The following is a 16,994-nucleotide window of genomic DNA, read 5'->3' as shown; positions in this document are numbered from 1 at the left end:
ATTCGACCTCTTTAATTTCAAATTTTTCACAATTTAGTCTCTATTGCTCAAAATCAACAATTAACTCCACAATTTAGTCATTTTCCATTTGTAACTTAAAAATCTATGTATTTAATCCCTAATACTAAAACTATTCAACAATGTCAAAATCTTGAACGATACTAAAAATTACAACATGGGTCGTGTAACACCCCTTACCCATGTCCGACGTTGGAATAGGACACGAGACATTACCTGACTTAAACATACCCATTCATGCAAAAACGGGGCCATAAAATCTCTTTTAATTCATAACCTTTCAAACACACGCATGTCGTCCCTTATTTGGGTCTACGAAGCCCAAAACATTCATCGAAATTGATTCGGGACTAAACCGAGAACTTTGAAAATTTTCAGGAAAACTTAGAAAATTTTCCCATGAAATAAGGTCACACGCCCGTGTCTCCAGGCCGTGTCCTCACACGGTTGAGACACACTGCCATGTCTCAACCCGTGTGGCCAACACTTAGGCTATTTTCCAAGCCTTCATGTTACCCATAATCTCTTACAGCCTTATGCACATCAAAATCGCAAATCATGGCATCATTTTAGTGATTAAACACTCTTTATTAAGACATATTCTTAACGTTAACATGTCCTCTTACAAATAATGCATCTATTCATGCAATACCAACTCTAGATTCCTTATTTCACATTCATAAGACTTGTCATTTTGATGACCACTTTTACCATTATACTATGGTTACCAACTTATCCATCAAGCACTCATATTCAATCATTATCACGTTGTGTATAGAACGTGCAATTACTACATGGCTATGACCATCTCAATTGGTCATAGAGCATACATCCAACGCACATGTCATATTACTAACCATGCATGACAAACAAACATAATCACATTATAAACATTAGACATGACATGAATAGCTAGGCTTACAAGTCATAATCAATATGAGCCACATCTCATGGCCATATACATATAACTCAATATAAGCCAACACATTTGGCCAAAGCAAAATAATACATGTCAATCAACTAGATCTCTATACATGCCACTCACTTGAAATTTCTAATATATACTTCATTATTCCAAAGGTAGCAACTTGATAGTGTGATGTTGCCTCTGACGATCTCCAACCCCGAGCTAACCTGAAAACATTAAAGGAAATTAAAGGAAGGGAGTAAGCTTTATAGCTTAGTAAGATCGTATAAAAATAATAAGTAATTTATCAACTTGCTTCTCATTGTAATACAACCTTATTTGCATTTTTACTCATGTTCCAGTCAAGCTATTTTCTCGAGTCATAGTCACTAAATTATTTATATCTAGAGCTACGGAACTCCAAATTAAGTTCCACTAATTTTCCCTAAAACTAGACTCATATATATTCTTACCATAAAATTTTCAGAATTTTTGATTTGGCCAATTAGTACATTTTATTCCTTAAATTTACCCCTTTTTTGTTATCTGACAGTTCTAACCCCCTCTTCACTAAAAATTAATTATCTCATAATACGGGACTCGGGTGATGTTCTTGTCTATTTCTATTGAAAAGACTCATTAAGAATTCTAAGCATATAAATTATAACCCATAACCATTTTTGTACAATTTTCAATGATTTTCTCAAATCAGAACAAGGGATTTCAAAGTCATTCTGACTCTGTCTCACAACAATTTAAATATTTCATAATATGAAACTCCTTTGCTTACACCGTTTCTTCTATGTGAAACTAGACTCATTAGGCTTTAATTTCATGTTTTATTTAGCCTCTAACTCAATTACCAAAATTTTTGGTGGATTTTCAAATTTGGACTATGGTTGTTGTCCAAAACTGTTTTAGTGTAAATTAATGATACTAAGTTTATCACACCATATTAATTCATTTTCACCATATTGATAAGGTTACATATTCATACATCATAAGTATAGACCTATAATCACAAGGTCATCACAAAATCATTCTTATAAGCATGAATTACCTATTTACGTCTTTACTAAAAGTGCATCATAAAATGAAATCATTTCTCATGAACTTGGCATACATACTTGTGTTACTCAACATGCTCATATTCATTTCTTACTAATCATATAACATGAATTGAATTCACATCTCATCAATTTCATGTAAGTACCTGTACCACTCACAATATGGTCATAACCTTTCTCATTTAGTTTAAACCGTAACTCTCACCGTTGAACCATTTAGAAAGCTATCGAATATTTACTAAGCCTCAAACATAGGGTATAATGCCAATGCCATGTCCCAGACATGGTCTTATATTAATTATCAAAATCGAGGCTGACACCATGTCCCAAACATGGTCTTACACTAGCTCTCACATATCCGTACCGATGCCATGTTCCAGACATGGTCTTACACTGGCTCTCCAATAACCCGAATATCATGGCATGAATATCCTAATTGTTTCTTAAGGTTCAAACGAGAATTCTACTATCTCAATATTCATTAAATATAACCATTTCCACAACCAAGCAATTCATGCTATATCAATTTAAACGCATATAATAACAATGTAGTTGTATTATTTAAATACAACTTACTCGTTTCAATGGAATATCATATTCCATCAAATCTCCAATCATTCAATCAACACATAAATGTTATTTACATTTGACATCACTTTCTCATATACAATATCATCAACCTAATGTTTAATACAATCATGGCAAGATAGATTTTCAAGTATAATAACAATGGCATAAATATCATACTCATTTGATCACACAGACTTACCTCAAATGCAATGTCGGCTAATTATTCTCTTTTTGTCTTTAACCACGCACTTTCTCGATTTAAGACCAAATCTCGATTTTCTTGATCTAACATGATGAAATTCACTCATTTAATCACTAAATAAATTTGGAAAATTAAAATTCACATTTTTGGCAAAATGACCATTTTTCCCCTAGGTTTTCACAAAATGACCATTTTACCCTTAGGCCCGAAAATCGATTTTTATCAAATTTCCTTATTAGCCAAGCCTAACTGACCAGTTATTTCTCTTTTGAAAACCCTAAATTTCCACTATTTCACACAATTACAACCTATTTCATAACTTTTACAAAATGACCCTTTTAGGTGTTTTCCATGAAAATCCTTTCACAAAAGTTGTTTATTACACAACCAAGACTCATTTTCTTCCATAAAAATTCAGAAAAAAACATAAATCCTTTCATCGTAAATCCCTAGACTATCAACCATTTCACAAAATAGTGCCCCCATTAGCTAGTTCATGCTACAAGGGTTCCAAAAGTACAAAAATTATCAAAAATAGGCATCTAAATCACTTACTTGCAAAGAATATAAGTGGCTGATATTTTGAGCTTTCCAAGCCCCCTCCTTGCTACCATTTTCGGTGGAAGAAGAAAAAAAAGATGAAAGGATGACAACTTTTTCTTTTTGCTTTAATTCTAGTCAAAATTAAGCTACTAACTTCACCTAACTTTGACTTTTCAACTTCTATTTGTTTCTATGGCCGGCCAAGCTTATGAAAGGGGTCTATTTTCACTTTAAACACCCCCAATTATGGTTATCTATAAATTTAACATATTTAGCTAGCAAATCACAACTCTTTCCTTTTATGCGATTTAGTCATTTTTCGAAATTAAGCTCACAAACGCTAAAATTAATTCACCAAAAATTTCATGCACTCATATAATCATGATATGACACATAAAATAATATTAAAAATAATTTCTCCGGCCTTAAAATAGTGGTTTCAAAATCACAGTTACTACTAGGCCTAAAATCGGGCTATTACAGGTCGAGTAATCCTAAGTATCGAGATTCCAAAACCGTAAAACTTACAAGTGTAGGGACTAAATTGCACTAACCAATTTGAGCTTGAACTTCCAAACCCCTAGTGTCGTGCGTTTTCTTCTCCTTTTTCTTTCTTTCTTTTATTTAATTTGCATGTCTCCACTTTCTTTTCTTTTATTATAACTTTAATTTTAATTATTATAATATATATACATTAATGTTAAAACACACATATTTATAGTATATATACATGCATTTTACTTAGCTCATGGCTGGCCACCTATTTACAAACATTAATTAAATGGCATAATTGCTACTTTAGCCCCTTAAGTTTATTTCAATTTATAATTAAACTTTTAACCCTTACGCGATTTAGTCCTTGTACCTTAAAAAGTCCTAATTTCACAAAATTTACTAATCCGAAAATTAATTAACTACTAAGCTAGCCTCATAAATATTTAATAAAAATATTTACAAGTCTAGTTTATGGTTACGGAGTCCCGAGAATACACTTTTCAACACCCCTAACTATCGGGTCGTTACATTTGACATCCTTTTTCCCTTTTAAAACATCAAGATAAAACCATACAACCTCTTTGCCAATAACATCCCAATTGTTTTTGAAGAAGCTGCCCAATAGGCCATCAATCCCAGGTGCTTTTTTGGGATCCATTTGTTTAAAAGCTTCAGGAATTTCACCATCAGTAAAATCCCTTGTAAGGCTATTGTTGATCTCCTGAGTGATGCAATGTTAAATGTAGTTCATATTAAAGTCACCATTTGTCGGGGCATCGAACTTAAACAAATCCTGGAAATAATCTACAACCACTTTACAAAAGTCATTGACCTTATACACCTAATTCCCACTTGAGTTTTTGAGCTTCTCAATTCTATTTTTCTTTTGTTTACTCGTAGCTCTTACATGGAAGTACCTAGTGTTTCTATCTCCTTCTCTAAGCCATTTAATTCTCAATCTCTGTGCCCGATAATACTCATCTCTTTCGTACATGTGACTGAGCTTTGACCTGGCTTCCTTTAAATAATTCGCATTGTAGCTCTGCATCCCATTAATGATTTTATTAATCTTAGTTTCAAGCTTATTGATTTGTTTCTTCATTCTACTGTAATGGTTTCTTTGCCATTCACCAAGGTTCGTTCGCACCCTATCAAACTTCTTTATGATATTCGTATCGTTACAGCTCCAAGCTGCCTTAATAATATTTTTGGCCTCAACTTCGTTTGCCCAAGAATTATAATACTTAAATAGAAACCTATGGTTTGTAAAATTCTCCTTTGGCTTACAACCCCCAAAATCCATAAGAATAGCATCATGACCAAACTTGGACTATCTAACAACATTGGTTTCCATAAAAGGCAAATTATTGATGCCATTTGTCGATACCATGTATCTATCAAGTTTTTCTTTGACAAGGTTTTTCCCTTCCCTATTATTGACCCATGTAAACCACCCTCTATTTGTTTTTATATCAACAAGAGCCAACTTATCCATCACATCTTTGAAGTCTTGCATGTCAGCCTGAGCTTTCTTACGGCCACATTCTTTATCGTCATTATTAAGAATGATGTTGAAATCTCCTCCCACCACCCAATCTTCTTGAACCGAGTTACCCGCTCTCCTTAGCATCTCCCATGAGCTGTTTCTCATATTTGGATTTGCATGTCCATAAAATTTGGTGAATCTCATGTTGCTATTGTTCTCCATATGAACCAATGAGTCAATATGGTGTTTGGAATAAGTTTGCATAGAGACATCCAAATCCTTTTTCCACAGTAACGTAAGACCATCACTCTGTCCTTCAGCACTAACAGCCAAGCCTCCATTCATCCTGCAAATGTTTTGAATGCAAGATAGGTTAACCGTTTGCAACTTCATTTCACAGAGAAATACAAGATCAGGGTTACTCGCAACAAGTAGTTGCTTAAGCTCTCGAACTGTCGTGGGGTTTCTAAGCCCTCAACAATTCCAACAAATGAACTTCATGGTTCTTGGCCAGGCTGGTCACCAGCTACCGCCTTACAAGGTGAGATGCTATCCATTAATCTCATGCGGACAAGTCTATTTGGGCTTTCCTTATTATTATCTCCGATCGAGCTTTTGTTGAGCTAGTGAAGGGACTAATTGAACATATACAATTAGGCTCTGGTGATTGCAATTATGTCCAGAAGCATCGTTTCGATAATTCGTAATTACTTAATCATATAGTCAGTCCACAAGAAGTACCATGATTGAAAACTCCTTACTGTATACTATTTACGAAAGCAATTCATCCAACTGCTTTGTCCAATGACCTTATCATGTGTGTGTTACCCTTATATGATATCATTGATTTCTTTGAGTTAAATTCGTTCACTCAATACAATCATATTTTATCCTATTGTCACCATTGTATTTTCTTAATGATTAATATAATTACTGTCAACAAATGATTGTGATAAATTGCTCGTTCGAGAACAAGAAAACCCTGGCCACATTCCATATTTATCAATCCACACAATGCCAATGAGTGGATATCATTAACTCTTTAACTGAGCTATGAATTTCACTGTTGTTAGTAAAGCCATGCCATACTCAAGTCATGTATTCAACATACCAACTATAGGCTCGATCATCTTTAGAGCATAAGCCTCTACTTAAATCAAAGCACATAAGTTGCATACGCATTGTCAATGACTAGCTCAGGATTTAGGTAAATCACACCATGAACGTCACAGGTGAATTAATTCACAAATGGATTCAGAAATAATTCATATTGGGTTTAGTCCAATGTATCATTCTACCAATGAATACATTTATATCTTTACACTTGGAGTCAACTGCTCCGATAGCCAAGACTAGCCATCTCCCCAATTGGAATTGTAGACGACATAATAATCCTTCTCAGTATTTGAATCAAATACTCATTTTGATTCTTTTACGGGATTACAGACTCATTTAGATTATCTAATGAAGTAAGTTGTCTTTCTCACAATGTAAACGTTCTTTACAATGTTACTTATCTTTAGTTTGAACTTTAGACAATCAATGAGCTAATATTTGCTTATCACAATTTCACTATGCATGCAAAATATAAAAGACATAAATACAAAAGATATAATAGTGAAATGTGAAATTAACTTTATTTATTTATTCATCATTCAAATAAATAGAAAATAGTTACATATGTACTATAATATGGGCATATTTCCTAACAATTCGAACACAAAACCAAAGGGTAAGCCAACACCTTACCATAAAACTAGCAGGCTCATTTTGACACAGATTGAATAAAAATAATATTTAAGTCACCAATACCAAGACAGGAGTAGGGACCAAAAATAACAAAATTTATAAAAATGAGATTCGAACCCAAGACCTCAAACACATGCCCAAAGTACTTAACCACTAAAATAGATACTTAGTTATGAAAAATTTTATCAAATCAAAGATTAAATTTTTGGGATGTTACAACTCTCACCCGTAAAAGAAATTTCAGCCTCGAAATTTACCTGATTCAAAAAGATGTGGATATTATAGTCGAATCGAATCCTCAGGTTCCCAAGTGGCTTCTTTAATACTATGATTCCTCCACAAAACCTTTACCAATGAGATGGTATTCCTCTTCAAGACCTTAACATCTTGATCTAGAATCTAAACTGGCTCCTCCTCAAAGGTCAATTCTAGTCTTCCTTCAATCTCCTCAACAGATACAATGTGAGATAGGTCAGATCGATATCGCCTCAACATAGAGACGTGGAAAACATCATGAATACGGTCCAACTTTAGAGGTAGCTCTAGCTGATAGAAGACCGGTCCTACACATTTCAGAATTTGACAAGGTCCAAAAAACCTAGGGCTCAACTTGTTTTTACATTCGAATCATAGAACTTTCTTCCACAAAGATACCTTCAAAAAGACTTGACCCCTCACAGAATACTCAATATCTCTCCTCTTTAGATTCGAATAAGATTTCTATCTATTAGAAGCCGCCTTAAGATGATCTCGAATCAGTTTAACCTTACCCTCAGTCTCATAAACCAATTCAGGACCCAGAACCCATCTCTCACCCAACTCAATCAAGCACAAATGGATATGACACTTACAACCATACAGAGCCTCGTAAGGTGCCAGCTGAATACTAGACTAGAAGCTGTTATTATATGAAAACTCAACCAGTGGTAGAAACTGCTCTCAATTACCTTGGAAGTCGATCACACTACTCCGTAACATATCCTCCAGTATCTGAATCACCCTCTCAGATTTTCCATTTGTCTAAGGATGGAACACAGTATTGAAGTCCAATCGAGTAAGCAGAGCCTCATGAAGTTTCTTCTAACGAGAAGTAAAGTGAGAATCCCTATCAGGAATAATTGAGATCGGGACCCCATGAAGTCTAATGATCTAAAAAATGTACAGTTTAGCCAACTTCTTAAGAGAATAGCCCGTTCTAACAGGAAGTAAATGGGCAGATTTGGTCAAATGATCCACGATGACCTAAACAGAATCTTTCTTAGTGGGTGTTAGGGGCAACTCATTATCGAAGTCCATGGTCACCCATTGCTATTTTCAAAATGAAATATTAACGGGTTAAAGCAAGCCTGAAGGCAGTTGATGCTCAACCTTAACTTACTAGCATGTCAAACAATAAGAGACAAAATTTGTTACCTCTCGTTTCAAATCAGGTCACCAATATAACTCTAGGAGATCTTGGTATATCTTATTTCCGCTGAGATACATAGCATAAGGGCTACTATGCGTTTCTCACATAATAGATTGCCTCAAATCAGAATCATTGGGCTTATAAACCTGACCTCAGAAACATAGGACCTCATCATTGTTCAGCCCAAAATCAGAAGTACTAACTTCCTCAACCTGACGAAATCACAGAATCAAAGAGTCATCCCCAACTGTTTAACCCAAATCTAATAAATCCAAGTTGGCTTAACTTGTAACTTGACTAATAGACCCCCATCATCAAATAGACTTAGGCGAGCAAACATTGCCTTCAAATCAGACATTGCTCTATGACTAAAAGCATCGACCATCACATTGGCCTTACCGAGATGATACTCAATCATACAGTCGTAGTCCTTAGGCAACGCAATCCATCTATGTTGCCTAAGGTTCAACTCTTTCTGAGTTAGGAAATATTTGAAGCTCTTATGATCGGTGCAAACGATACACCTCTTACCACACAAATAATGCCTCTAAATTTTCAATACGAAGACAACTACATCCAACTTAAGATCGTGGATGGAATAGTTGCCTTCGTGTAACTTAAGCTATCAAAATGTATAAGGCACTACCTTACCATTTTGCATCAGAATACAACCCAATCCAACATGCAATGCATCACTAAAAATCATAAAAATCTTTGTCAGATTCAGGCTATATTAGAGCTTTTCAAAGCTTGATTGCTACCCATCAGTCCAAACAAATGGTGCGTTCTTACGCAACAACTTAGTTAGAGGGGTTGCAATAAGTGAGGACCCTTCAATAAACCTCTGATAGTAAGCCGCTAAACCAGGAAAGCTATGGATTTCAGACACATTCCTAGGCTGCTTCTACTCAAGCAAATCCTCGATTTTCTTAGGATCAACTAAAATCCCCTCAGCAGACACCACATGCCCTGTAAAAGTTTCTCCTTTAACCAGAACTCGTATTTGCTTAATTTAGTGTAAAGCTTTTTCTCATAGAGTATCTGAAGAACTACTTTAAGATGCTCATCATGATCATCCTTAGTCTTAGAATATACCAGAATATCATCAATGAAGACGACAACGAACTGATCCAAATAAGACAGAAAAACCCGATTCTTAAGGTCCATAGATACAGTCAGAGCATTCATCAAACTGAAAGGCATGACTAAAAACTCGTAATGCCCATAACGAGTCCTTAAAGTAATTTTATGAACATCAATCCCCTTAACCTTAAGCTGATGGCACCCAATACGAAGACTGATATTAGAAAACACAAAGGCCTCATGAAACTGATTGAACAAGTTATCTATCCTCAAAATTAAGTACTTATTCTTTACCATCAACTTATTCAACTGACAGTAATCCATACACGTCCTCATTGTATCATATTTATTCTTTACAAATAGAACTGGTGCTCGCCATGGGTACACACTAGGATGAATAAACCCTCGATTGAAAAGTTTCTAAAGTTGAGCCTTTAATTCCATAAGCTCATTCGATGCCATACGGTAGGGAATGATGGACACCGGAGCTATACCCGGTAGAATCTCGATACCAAATTCGACATCCTTATCCGAAGGCAACCTCATTAATTCCTTGGGAAAGATATCTAAAAATTCATTTACGATCTAAATATCACCAACAGATAAACCCATAGAAGTTGAGTCCTACACAAAGGAAAGAAATGCCTTACATCCTTTTCGAACCAAATTTTTGACCACAAGAGTGGAGATCACATTAGAGAGGTAATCTCAATGCTCGCCATTCATAACAACCTTCAAACCATCATTAGATTTGAAGATTACCCTTTTAGTAGTATAATCCAAGCTAACTCGATGCTCCATAAGCTAATCCATTTCCAAAATTAGATAAAATTCCTTGAATGACAATTCCATCTGATTAACCGGAAACACTACACCTTGTATCTCCAACTATACTCTTCTATAAATCCTATAAACTAGAACTGATTGACCTGATTGACTGATCACAGTAACCTCACCAAAAGTTCTCTCAACAAAAATACCCAAGTTCAGAGAAACGAAGGTAGATATATAGGAGTGAGTTGAACCTATATCTATCAATGCAAAATATGGTACAAAATTAATGAAAAATGTATCAGCGATAACATCTACGGTGTATTTGTTCTTGTAGTGCCTAGTCATAAAAACTAGTGTAGGCTACCTAACCTCATTCTAATTAGAACTTCTGCCCAGTGCTCTCTGACATCTACTCATACTGTTACCACCCCTGGCCAGACCACGGCCCCTAGAAGGTTGTTGTATTACCCTCTAAAGCTGAACCAAACCCAGAGCTGGAGTTTGTACCTGATCAGAGCACTGTGGATAATTTCTGATATCGTGCTACATCGACCCACATCATAGACAAACTCCTAACCTCTTCTAACATTCGCCCGTATGGTGTCTACCACAATCTCCAAATGTCTGAACCATAGTAGGAGCAACAGGATCCTCAACCTTCGGAGGCCCATCAAATCTGACTTGTTTCTTAGACTTCTGAACAGAACTAAAGGGCTCTGAATCCCCTTTATTCCTATCTCTCCCAATTTATTTTCGCACTCAGTGCGCTTAACTTCCTCAACAATCTTTGCCTTGTCCATCAAGACGACAAAAACCCGCTCCCTCTGTAGAGCTATCAAAACCTTGAGGTCATACTTCAACCTTTCGTCGAAACGGATACACTTGTCATAATCAGTCGACACAAGCCCACGAACATATCTATTGATTCTCAGAAATTCGGCCTCATACTCAGCCATGACCCCATCTACCTGAGTAAGGCCCATAAAATCGTGTATATGAGCTTTTACATAACTCACCCTTACATACTTGCTTTGGAAGGTATTCTTAAAAGACTTCCAAGAAATCTGATCAGGCTGAGTACCCTCCTAAATGTCAACCACTATTGGTATGTCTTGTTGCAAAGAAAAGACACTGTGCCCTTCAATTTTTGCTCGAGAGGTGCAGTCAATATTATTCATAATTTTTTCTGTGGCCTCTAACCAATATTTGACCACATTCAAGGCGACTTCAGTGACACCCCTAAACAATTCAGCACCATTGGACCGAAGTCGTTTAGTTACTGACCCACGGCTCTCAGATCTAGAATGGGGCTCAACAACACTCTCCAAAATCCTCAACATGGCTTGGGACAATGCTTCGTCCCCAACCATTTAAGTCTAAAAGCCAGTCTCAATAGTAGGTGTACCCAGCATTTCACTTGTATCTAAATTGGGCATATTGTCCATCAACGATGGCTCAGCTCGAGCTCTTTTTCAGTCTCCACCATGCCCACAGGTACCACACCCGCGAGTTCCATGTGCACTCATTGTATGTTTATCTATATTACATAATTTTATGTATCAGTTATGATATTTATTAACATATATTTTATGCTCAAAAAGTTATCAGAAGAATTTATGAAGTTTCCTACATTCTAACTATCGCTGAGTAGTTCTAATGGTTTCAGAATTTTCTAAACTATAAGTTTAACTAAGTTAAAAGTACTTACATGATTGGCATCAGAGACTTGGTTTTCCATAACTTATTTTTTTTAGATTAAAACAAAAATAGGTTTTGTTTGGAAAACAGTTTTCACAAAATTTTAAACCCAAAATTTCACAACTCAAGTTTTGCAACCTGAATCTGATACCACAAAATGTAACACCCAAAACTTAGCCTAAACGTTATGCCATATCTGGAGATGTTATTGCAAGTTCATTCGAAAACCCAAAATTCGTTGGTTTTCAAAAAGTGTCGTTAGTTTTTTTTGATGTAAAAATCTGATTTATTTGATAACATATCTTTCTTAACTGATTTGTGAAACGGTTGTTTGTTTACATTTTCTAAAATGTATAAGTTTGCAGAGAAAATTTTTAATGTGTTAAATTTTGAAAAACATCATGTTTTGCTGTAAACTCCACTGTTTTGTAGGAAAATCGAGTGTCGTCGATAAAAACATTTAATCAATTTTGAGAAAAAAATGATATTAAAGTCCAAAAACAAAATAGTCTCAAGTGTCCAAACAGTCCAAAATTTAAAAAACACCTTAATTTAAATTTTAAATAAATCAAATGTACCAAGATATTATAACTGAGCTCCCATTGCACCGATCCACCTAAGTTTGAGGGTTACCTAAAAGTGATAGACAAACAGAGAGTGAGTTTTCAAAACTCAGTGTGTAACTTATTAAATCAATATCACAGATTAAATTTCAGACATAACTCATAACAGAGCAGATACAAAACATATATCACATATCGAAACAAAATTAGATGCAAATTTACAATCCAATCCCCATCCCTGCACACCATATAGGGTATTAAATACTCATCCAACCCTATACACTGTTTAGTGTCAGTATGACATTTTTTATAATATTTGCAGCTTAGCTACCAGATCATTCGATGATTTATCGCTGCGTATAGAATTATGTGTGGCTGAGCCACCAAATACGGTAAGTTATTAGACTGCCCACACTTCCTCCAAATACACAAATCTCATTCCAAATGCACATACAGAAATATTAGATGCCAAATATGTATATGCCATAGATGCTCAATATCAAAACTCAAGTCATGCTTATCAAATATCAGGACATACATAACATTTTTTAGTTCATATGTAGCATATTACAGATTTTACTTATCTTATATTATTTCAACGTGCGTATTTATATCTAATTTTACGCTAACAGATGGCTAGATTTCGTGTTTTATAGCTTAATTTATAACATACTGACCCTACGGAAGACCTACTATCGGTCCAAATGATGTTTACGATCTTAGGGAAAAATTAATAATTTTAAGCCCACACGCCTCTGTAACCCATACGACCAAAATAACCTAGACCGTATGTCTCACATAGTCCAGCACATGGCCCATCACACGGCTGTGTGTCACACACGGCCTACCACATAGTTGTGTGGTGTCGAGAATCCACTTTTTTGGCTTTCATCGTTCACTATTTTTTGGGTTTTTCATTACACTCTTGATTCGACTTAGATGCAAATGGAACCACAGACTTCCAAAACCTAAAAATGTCATTTAACATGCTCAATCAATAGCGACTATACAAAAACTAAATCAAATGATCCAAAAAAACACCTACAATCGGCTTCTAAGAACCGCTAGAAACTTACGCTACGAAACAACGAACACAAGACGTTTAAGTGGCTGGAGCAGAACCAACAGCCACACAATCCTCTGCTGACAACACGCAAAAGAAAACAATTATAATTGTTGTAACACTCAGACTCCCCATCAAGGTTCAATAATACTCCTGAATCCGAACTACTAAAACAAAATCACGATGTTACCTGACGAAACAACTACGACAAACCACAACACCGAGAATGAAGCGAACAACAAGGGAACGAGAAGCAAAGTCGTGAATAGAGAATCCATTTAAGAGCAGAATGGCAGCCAAAACAAAATAAAGAAAAAAAAACATAAAAGATCAAGAATCAAAAGAAGAATAGAAAGGAACAAAACAGAACCGGTTGCAAAGCATGGTGGCGTGAAAATGGGGAAATTGGGGAACAAATGTGGGGAAAGAAAGAAAATGGGAGCAAATTTATTTGAAAAATTAAAAATAAAATGAAAATAATAAAAACAAAAGAAGTGAAAACGTGACAAGAGGCTGGAAAGAGATAAAATAAATTAATAAATTAAAATTTTAAAAAAGAATTCAAATCTTATCCCACTTTCAACTAATAGGAGTTTAATAAAATCCCACTCGTCCACAAAGACGGCAATGAAACTGGCATCCACAAAGACGGCAATGAAACTGGCATGAAAACTATAATTCCACTTTGCTCTTGCAGGGATTCGAGCACAAGATAAAAAAATAAACTAATATTTTACTATTGAACTAGTAGGTTCATTCTAATATAAATTGAACAAAAATAATATTTAAGTCACAAAGACCAAGATAAGATTAGGAGTAAAAAATAATAGAAAATCTAAAAGTGAGATTTGAACGCAAGATCTTAAACACATACCCAAAGCACTTAACCACTAAAGGAAATACTTAGTTATGATGAATTTTATCAAATCAAAGATTAAATTTTTGGGACATTACAACCTTTCCCAAAGTTGCACCCAATTATCATTTTGATACTTAAAGAATTTTTTGTATTAGTTTAGTACCTGAAGTTTCAAACTGTGATGCGGTTCATTCAACCAATAATGACATTAAAAAAGATTTATTTTTATTTTCAAAATAAATTCAAAAAATCATAAAAAGGAAAAAAAATTAAACAAATAGCAAAAAATCTAAAAAAATTCAGAAAATTTGGCAATGACTAAGGAATTCATAAAAATTAATTTGATGAACTTACACTACATGCAAACACAATCCAAAAGCAAGTATCCCTATCACCAAAACAAGAATGGATTACAGCAAGTAACAATTAACATCAAAAGAAAAAGAAACAAATTCAAAGAAGAGAAAGAAAAAAACAAAAGAAGAGAATACAGAAAAAACAAAAGAAAAAAAAAAGAAGCGTGAAGGGAATGGGGATTAGACGGTTGAAAGTGGGAGCAAATTTAGGGATTTTTTTTTTGATAATTCAAAAATAAAATAAAATATTTTGTTAAAACCCTATCAGATTTGTTTAGAATTTGGATGTAACTCAACTTCTAACACATGGCAAGAAACAAAAAAGAATTCTCACTTTGCATACACAAGGATTCAAATACAAAACTCACAAAAATAAGATTTAAGTCAAATATTAGGGATAGGGATAGAGCCAAAAGTTAACAAAATGTTTAAAGAAATAATTCGAATCTAGAACCTCACACACAATCATAACCCTCAACCATTAAACCAAATTAAATTACTTAACATACTTTAACATTCCTAACTTAAGAAAATTGGGGCATGATAAATAATTTGATACAAACCATAATTTTAAATGGGCACTAACATATATGTTTATAAGTAAAGGATTTAGAGATTTATACAAGATAATCTATTAAATTGATGAATTATTGAATTGCGTTCAGGTTTGGAAGTACGAGCATCACCGAGGAGAATACTGACGTACCAAAGTGTATGGAGTTGGCAACAATTAAAAAAGTATCATTGAAATTTCAAGTGTTGTCATTAATTGAAAAAAAAATGAGAGGTAATAACTTTTCTTAAGGCTTTGAATTAAGTGAGATTAAACCATGACCGGGGAAAAGAAATTGATTATATAGAGTTGAATTATGAAAAGAAAGTTAGTAAACCAATTCATTTATGAAATTGAAAAAAAATATTAAAGAACGAATTCAATTGAAATAAGAGTCATCATACATTTAACAATTCACTAAATATTAAAACTTTAAATGATGTTAGATATAATGGACTCAAAAAAAGAAATTAGTTTCAAGATTGAATTATTACATAGGATCATGGAAAATATCTAGATTAAAAGAAAGTGTCACCATTGGCAAAATTCGTGCAAAAAAATAGTCTTAGAACAAGTCTACTGATGGTATTGTACAAAGCATAATAAGAAGTAGAAGCTGGAAACCAATGTATTAATTTGAGATGTGAAATAAGAATTGGTCGGTTAACTGATAGCACCAATTATGTTGAAAGAAAAACTTTATGTTCATCCATTGTGGATCATGTTACAAAGTAATTAACAAGCTTTTTCTTTAAATTTCTTATAAATTTGTCAAGTAGAAAACATGGTGAAGCTAACCCATTAGTTAGATTTTATTATTGACAATGTTAGTACAAATTACCATTAAAGGAATCATAAGGTAGTTGAGCTAGAAATCATGAAATACTTGATAATTTAAGCTTAGCCATGTAGACATCTTGACAAAAAAATAAAGTGGCTTAGCTTGGATATAGTTAGATTAAGCTTATAGCTTTAAAATCAATTTTGATTTATTAGAGAATAGATATGAAGTCAAATTTTGATTCAATCAAGTAAATAACAAGATACGCGCATTTCAGATATTAAGGCTAAAAATAGATTTAATTGTGAAAAAGTGCAATTATGCTTGGTTGTTGACTATGCTTTGTTGAATGTGAACTAGTACTACTTTTGTAAATGAATTATCAAATGTAGTTGAGACAAGGTTGGAATGTCGAGGGACAAAGGCGAAATGGACAATGGATAATGGTTTTAGTTTGTGCTTTCATAACTTGACTTTAATTTGAGCTTTGTTAGATAGTCTAATATAATCAAATAACATTAATGTCACACATGATTCGAGGTACGTATAAACCGGATCATTTGAGTGTATTGGACAACGTTGGAAATTTGTATGTGTATATTTTAGATATTGCAGTGTTACATGTCTGAGGATTCGATATTGATTACTATAAGATGAATCTTACTTAGTTGAACATGAATGGTAAGTTACCAAATATGTGAACTAGATGAATTTATAATCGTGTTAGTGATCCTAAGAATTATGCTTAGGTATTGTAACACCCCTCACCCATATCCAACTCCGGGACAGGGTTCGAGGCATTACCGGACTTAAACATTC

General features: G+C 34.2%; 1 long non-coding RNA gene across 1 annotated transcript; it reads right to left on the bottom strand.

Annotated features, from left to right (window-relative positions):
- Window positions 1-918: 918 nt before the first annotated feature.
- Window positions 919-14,192, bottom strand: LOC108484554 (uncharacterized). The gene is made up of 4 exons (XR_001871277.2): window positions 13,817-14,192; window positions 13,640-13,703; window positions 12,579-12,633; window positions 919-1,152 (listed from the first exon to the last, which is right to left on the bottom strand). It is a non-coding gene; the product is annotated as an uncharacterized LOC108484554 (long non-coding RNA).
- Window positions 14,193-16,994: the final 2,802 nt, after the last annotated feature.

The sequence above is a fragment of the Gossypium arboreum genome, chromosome 7, assembly GCF_025698485.1.
Source record: "Gossypium arboreum isolate Shixiya-1 chromosome 7, ASM2569848v2, whole genome shotgun sequence".
NCBI lineage: Eukaryota > Viridiplantae > Streptophyta > Magnoliopsida > Malvales > Malvaceae > Gossypium > Gossypium arboreum.
Note: the sequence above shows the minus strand (reverse complement) of the source record. Positions and strands in the feature narration are given on the sequence as shown.